Consider the following 7,527-nt stretch of genomic DNA (forward strand, 5'->3'; position numbering starts at 1 on the left):
GATTAAAAGAATACAGTTTCTGTGTAATTATTTCGGGTATAAAGCTAGCCGTGTGGGCGGCCGGGTGCTGGGGACGCAGCTCGGCCGCTCTTATTTCCACAAACCTTAGCCAACAGAGAAATTCAAATCAAAACAACTCTGAGATTCCATCTTACACCTGTAAGATTGGCCAAGATCAAAAACATTGATAACAACTTGTGCTGGAGAGAATGTGGGGTAAAGGGAACACTCCTGCATTGCTGGTGGGAATGCAAACTGGTACAGCCCCTTTGGATATCGGTATGGCGATTTCTCAGAAAAATTAGGAAACAACCTACCTCAAGACCCAGTAATACCACTTTTGGGTATATACACAAAGGATGCTCAATCATACCACAAGGACATGTGCTCAACTATGTTCATAGCAGCTTTGTTTGTCATAGCCAGAACCTGGAAATAAACTAAATGACCCTCAACTAAAGAATAGATAAGGAAAATGTGGTACATTTTCACAATGGAGTATTATACAGTGGAAAAAGAATGACATCTTGAAGTTTGCAGGCAAATAGATGGATCTAGAAATTATACTGAGTGAGATAACCCAAATCCATAAAAATCTAGAAAGACAATTACAATATGTACCCACTTATAAGTGACTTTTAGACATAAAGCCAAAAAAAAAAAGCCTACAATTCACAATCCTAGAGAACCTAGACAACAATGAGCACCTTAAGAGAGACAGACATGGATCTAATCGACATGGGAAGTAGAGAAAGACAAGATCTGCTGAGTAAATTGGGAGCATGGGGATCATGGGAGACGGTAGAAGTGGAGGGGAGAGAATGGAGGGGAGCTAAGAATAATATATAGCTCAATAAAAACAATTAAATTTTTTTTAAAAAATAAAAAAGATAAACATAAGCAAAACAAAAAGTTTATTTTTTTTAAAATGTTTATGTGTGCGCACACACACACATACACATATATGTATTTGTTTATTTATATATTTTGTGTATGAGAGTTTTGCCTGTATGTATTCCTGTGTATCATGTGCACGAAGTACCTGTGGGGGCTAGAAGAAGGTGTCAAATGCCCTTGAACAGGAGTGAAGACCGTTGTAAGCAGCCATGTGGGTGCTAGGACTGAAATCTGGGGAGCCCTCTGGAAGAGCAGTCAGTGCCCTTAACCACGGAGCCATTTTATCTTTTGCAACACTTGGGTCAGAGCACAGCTCTCACACACGCAAGGCGAGTGCTCTACCACCAAGCCACAGCCCCGTCTTGTTTTCTGAGAACAGAATGCTCACGCTTGGCAGTGCCCATGACAGCGAGTGTTACCAATTCTGCTGTGCAACACCATTCCATGACTTTAGCCCTCCTGCTGGGGACGACTGACTGGTGTGTCCAGACTTTCTACCTTCATCTCCATCACCTGTCTCAACGGCCCACTCTTCTCCCATAGACCTTACACTTGAGTCACGTGGATCGTTTCTTCTTCCCGGCAACATGCCAGGCTCTCAGGTGCACCCTGTTCTCAGCACAGTGTGACGCATGGCTCTTGCAGGTCCCGGCCGGGTGTAGCTTCCTCAGCAGTAAGACCTTCCTCAGACAGGCTTCTGCTCACTCGTCTCGGCTCACCTTGCCCTACAGTTGCTCTGTACGGCGCCTTTTTCATGGCATGTCTCACGGCTAACTGTGTGCCTTTTAACTGTCCCACTCCTCCTAGGATAAAAATTCTATGAGAATCAGGTCCTTCCTTTCCACTGGGGCATTCCTTCAAGGAACCCAGAAATGGGCAGATTCCCGATAAATATTCACTCAACTTCTGGATGATTCTTAACAACACAAAACAACCAGTTTAGCAAAACTGTGACAGACTCAAATGAGCAGGGCTCCGAGGTGTCGAGTAGCTATTGTTGTCCATGCTGTTAAATGCTTCTTTTAACTTCCTGAAACATGCTGAGTTCAGAACGAGACAGATGCTAGGCTCAGGAACATCGGGCCCTGGCACTGTGGCACTTAAAATGGGAACATAGACGTGCTAACATCCAAAGAACGCTCTCAGGAGAGCTGTATTCGGGCTCATAGCTGCTATAGGAGTGTAACACTGTGGCCAGTTGGCTCAGCATCATAGCATTGAGATGCCAGGGTGGGGAGGTGGACTGAAGCAGATCTTGGGGCTCTCAAGTCAGCCTGCCTAGCCTAACTGAACAGCTTTAGATCCTGGCAAGAGAGTCTGCCTTAAACGTCAGTGTGAATGGTACCTGAAGGATGACATCCAAGGGTCTCCAGACAGACAGGCAGATGGCAGGCAGGCAGGCAAGTAGGCACCTCTCTCTCTCTCTCTCTCTCTCTCTCTCTCTCTCTCTCTCTCTCTCTCTCTCTCACACACACACACACACACACACACACACACACACACAATGACTACTAACAAGACGCCCGATCACAGAGTTTGAATTGTTTTAAATATCCCCACAAGAAAACCACTGTGAGGAATCCCAAACATGGATAAGGCCTCTTAGAGTCCAATTAAAAACTTGTGACAGAAATATCTGGAATTGTTCTTTGCTTTTATAACCACACATTCCAGTTCAGTCAGAAGCCCAGGGGTCAGGAATGTCCAGTCATGAGTGCCTCGGAAACTTGCCAGGCCTATTGATGCTACCCTCATTATCTTTCTGCGAGTTTCAGAGAGCTCTGAAGCAAGGATCTGCTGAACTGACCTATGGGAGGACCAAAAGAGAAAGGTTAATGAAATTCCTAATTTAGCAAGACAAACAACCCCAGAAATAAAGCTTGCCCTCCAGGTTGAGAAAATCTTCTGAGGCCTGGAGCCACAAGGGACACCCTAGCGAGCAACCTCACACATAACAACAATAAGACCATTAAAAAAAAAAAGAGGTTGGAAATGTGAGCTTTGCTACTTAAATGTGGGGATCATCAGAACCCCAACACCCACAGAAAAGCCAGGCACAGGTGAGCGTGTCTGCAAGCCCAGTGATGGAAGGCAAGAGACAGGCGGATCTAGACAGTGGCCAACTAGTCTAGCTGGAAATGGAACCCCACATTCAGTAAGAGACTATGTCCCAAAATAGCGTGGAGAGTAGTGGACTCTAGGTGTCCACATGCACAGGAGTGAACACACACACACACACACACACACACACACACACACACGCAATACACCCAAACACGCGTGCATCTGCCACAATAGACATTTACCTCACATTACAGAGAGAGGGGGGAGGGGGAAGATGGAGGGGGAAAGGGAGAGAAAAAAATCAGCAAAATCAGTCTATAGAAGCCCCAGGAAATTCTCCTGAGGGCTAAGGCAGGAGGAGGAAGCCTATGCAGTATCTCTCCATCCGTTTGCCCATTCCCAGATACTAGAGCTTCTGTTTTATTATTTAGTTTCCCTTTGAGTCCTCCTGGGGTCACACTGGATGACTGCACCTGCTCGGAGGCTCTTCCAAAACGGAGCTTTGCTCAGTAATTGCTTTTCTGTTGGGATGGGGGAGGCAGCATCTGACCCGAACCGTCATTTTCTCAGAAACAGGTTAAAGTTAAGCACATGATTAAGGGGAGAAAAAGGAATCTTAATTGCAAGGAGGAGAAAGAAAGAAGTTTCAAATCTGCCTGACCTCTTGATAATGCTAAGGCGAAGCCGGGGTAACAGTTGGACATCTCACAGGGGAGTTCGAGGCAGAAAGTAATGAAATATGACCGGGAGTGCTTTAGATTCACAAAGACCTAATTAAGTCTAAGGATCAGTAATAAAAACCTAAGATTATGCACACCGCTCCTCCAGCCCTGTGGTTCAAAGCCGGCATGCCGCTCAACCCCTGGCATCACGACTCAATGCAGACGCAATTAGCATTTGGCCAAGGGCTCTAAAGCGGCAAGAGTTTAAGATGCCCTCATGCTAGAGGCGGCCTTTTGTTTTTGTGCTGGGGAGGGGACTCAGGGCCTTGTATGCCAGGCAAATACTCAACCACTGAACCAAGTTGCCTAAGGAACTTAGTTAACAGCAGCTGGGTTGGAGCCATGACTCAGTAAGTAGGTGGAGGCGTACCTAGCAAGGTTATCTGGGTTCCCTCCCTGCGTTCTGTATAAAGAGGGCACGGCAGTGCAAACCTGTAATCCCAGTTCTCTGGCGGTAGAGCTAGGAGATTCAGGCAAAAGAGGTTAAAGCCAGTCTGTTAAAAACAAATAAACAAACAACCCCTCCCCCCCCCAAAAAAAACTGTTTTCATAGAGCTAAAGCACCCACCTGTTATCCCAGCACTGGAGAGCCAGAGGCAGGGGGATCACCACTTCAGGTTCGTCCCTGGCTATAGAGATGACTGTGCCTCAGAAAATTCCTGGGCTCAAGAGACTGTGCCTCAAGAAGTGTAACACCGCCCCAATTCATTATAAGGGAAATTAAAACACTTCCAGGGGGTGCGACCTTATAATTAGGTGTCTTTGATTTTTAAAAAAAGTACTCATCAGAAGGAAATGTCCTTATGGTCCTGGGTCCTGGGAAACACGTGAGATGACAGGGCTTATGAGCTGGTGCTGTCTGTGTCCCATGAGAGGTGCGAAAAGGATGTGTTTGTGGCTACTCTAATGTAATCCGGATGAAGATGTAGCTGTCAGTGAAAGAGAGGTGAGGCATAGACTCTAAAGTTCAGGACAGATAGCACCGCATGTGGTGGAGGCTGGCGGACAGGTGGGCATCACCTGATGTGGGTCAGTTCTTCTGGTCCAGCCGCCCACCCACACTTCCCTTACCTAGATATCTGTTACACAAAAGGCCCTCGCAAATTCTTTCTATTGCTGCCCTAAAGGAATAAAATGAAGTGTCTTTTATTTGGACGCATTTCTGCATGTGGAGGTCTGAGCTCACCCTTACCTGTTGTTTCTCGGGAGCCATCCCTCCACCCTCCTCCTCTGCTTCTTTTACTTTTTATTATTTTTAAAAAGGGGACACGATGGTGCATGCCTGTGAGTTTCTGCCACCTATGTGCAGGTGCTGGTGGACCTCCTGCATCTGGAGTTACAGGGGTGACTGAACCCAGGTCCTCTGGGAAGAGGAGTATGTGCCCTTACCTGCTGAGCCATCTCCAGCCCCAGTCCTCCCCACACTGTTTTTTAGACAGGATCTCTCAAGGGCTGGACTTAGTGATTTGGCTTGGCTGGCTACCCAGTGAGCCCCAAGAATCCATCTGTCTCTATCTCCCCAGGACTAGGATTTCACACACGTGCCACCATGGCTAGCATCCGTCTGAGGGATCAAACACAGGTCTTTACGCTTGTATGACAGGCATTTTTTGGCAAGTGCCTTACTGATTGAGCCATCTTCCCATCCCCCAAACCATTTTATAATTGCTATTACCGATCTGCTTTTCAAATTACCGTGGAAACCCTATGTGAATGTAGACTCCTTCTCTAGAACCATCTTCAGGGATGAGGAGAATCTGGAAGACTGGAGATCAGTAATCTAGACGGAGTGAGCACACCCCACAGCTTTTCAAATAGCCTTCGTCCTCTCTGCTACTCTCCTGCCTCCTTCCATCCCGAAGTCAGCATGGCTGCTACTCTGTTCTACCACAGTGGTGTTTCCTGCCATTTTGTGAGCCCTTATCGTGCCAGGCACTCACTGTATTACAACTTGCTTATAAATTTTGTTACTGAGCGCCCATCACTGCCCTAAAGAGACAGTACTAATTAGCAGGCACCATTTTGCAGATGAGTAAACTGAGGCCCGGAGACAGAATGATCAACTCCAAGTTCCATAGGTGGTGCGTGGATACAGGTATATCCACTGGGCCCAAGGACCGTCCGACTTCATCACTCATGGCTCAACCCCAGCAGCCCCAGGGGCCTGGGCAGAGTCCATGACCTGGAGCAATAGGTATAGAGTTCATGTTAATCTGAACTGTGTGTGATTTCACAACCAGCACCTTCTGCAATGGTTCAGGAGGCCAAAGGAGAAACTGCCTCATCTCCTCCCAGGCAGTAGGATGCGTGACACACAGCATTAAAGTTCTGATTCTGGGAATCATAGGTCCTGGATTTAGATCTACCATCAGCTGCTTGTGGGACCCTGAATCCTAGTTTCCTCCTCCTTACAATGTAAATCACAGCAACTATGGCTACACGCGTTGTTTAGTACAGGCCAGGGCTTTTAAAGGCATACCACTGATGCTCCGGCTCAGTCCTGAGGCTGCAATTAGACTCATCTGATTCCCAGAGATGAGGAAAACAGTTCTGATACCATACTCACAAATCCAGAGCTTGAATCAGTCCCGCCGACTCTGACCTCAATGCATAGGGCCCAGCGTTGGTGCTGGGACAAGCCCTGCCCACTTCATCCTTCCAGCGGTTCCTTCTGCATATGACTCACACGCCTGGCTTAGCACATACCTAATATGTCTCTTCTTATAACAATAAATCTTTGTAATTGGAACCTCAGTTTGCCACTGTAACTGGGAAATCCAGATCACTTGTCACAAAGAGCTAGTGTCTCCCCCCATCCAAGTGGTGTGAAAGAAAGCCTTGACTTGATTCTGGCTCGGTACCCGTGGGAGGCTCTCTGCATGGGGCCTACTGTCTGTAAAATTAGACCAAAAAGCTGAGGAGGAGACCTGTGTCTAAGAACTTGACATTCTAGATGGCTCAGCTGCATGAGCACCTGAGAAACAGAGAAGATCATGTCCCTGCCATCTAGGTTGGTGCTACTCACAACCATATCCCAGAGATGTCACTTGTCACCCTCAAAAGCCACTTGTCACCTTCAGCAGGCACCGGTCATCCTCAGCTGCCACTTGTCACACTCAACCACCAGCTATTACCTGCAAGTACTGCTTGTCACGCTCGAATGGTACCTGACACCTTCAACAGGTTTCAGTCATTCTCAGCTGCCACTTGTCACCCTCAACCCGTCAGCTATCACCTGCAAGTACTGCTTGTAACTCTCAAATGCCACCTGTCACCCTCAACTGTCACCTTCAGCTTCAGTCACCCTCGGCTGGCTGCCACCTGTTACCCAGCAGTCTCCTGTTCTGAGCCCAGTCAAAGTCCATTTAGGACTGCCCTGCCACACCAGAAGAGGGTGACTACAGCCCTTGCGACCCCGGTTCACTCACAGAGGCAGACGACAGCGTGACCTGTAGATGCAGGATGGACGAGAGAGCCAACTCAGCCTCTGGTGCCTTGCTGTTTCTGGCTCTGGAGCAAAAGCTGTCAAACTGGCTCCTGAAGACACTTCCGGGTTTATCTAGGAAACCCGGAGGTCCAGGCTTCTCTATGATGAGCCTGCTGATCCTTATCTGTGCAGCAGCAGCAGCAGCAGCAGCAGCTCGCTCTGCAAATCTTCCCAATTTCCCAGCCAGTGTGCTCCAGAGTCCTTCAAGAGGGTCATCAAAGCCGGGCGGTGGTGGCGCACGCCTTTAATCCCAGCACTCGGGAGGCAGAGGCAGGCGGAAATCTGTGAGTTCGAGGCCAGCCTGGTCTACCAAGGGAGTTCCAGGACAGGCTCCAAAGCTACAGAGAAACCCTGTCT

At 47.9% G+C, this 7,527-nt stretch overlaps 1 protein-coding gene across 2 annotated transcripts in view; it reads right to left on the bottom strand.

Moving 5' to 3' along the window:
- The window catches only part of Sdr42e1 (short chain dehydrogenase/reductase family 42E, member 1), a 16,399-nt gene extending 9,217 nt beyond the window's left edge, over window positions 1–7,182 (bottom strand). Inside the window, exon 1 of one of the 2 annotated variants that reach the window (XM_026789822.1) lies at window positions 7,112–7,182. The gene's annotated coding sequence lies outside the window, so the exon portion shown is untranslated. Of the gene's footprint in view, window positions 1–6,249; window positions 6,374–7,111 lie in introns of those variants that run through there. The other variant, XM_005345739.3, reaches the window with a different exon arrangement.
- Window positions 7,183–7,527: the final 345 nt, after the last annotated feature.

Source organism: Microtus ochrogaster, chromosome 4 (genome assembly GCF_000317375.1).
Source record: "Microtus ochrogaster isolate Prairie Vole_2 chromosome 4, MicOch1.0, whole genome shotgun sequence".
Classification (NCBI taxonomy): Eukaryota; Metazoa; Chordata; class Mammalia; order Rodentia; family Cricetidae; genus Microtus; species Microtus ochrogaster.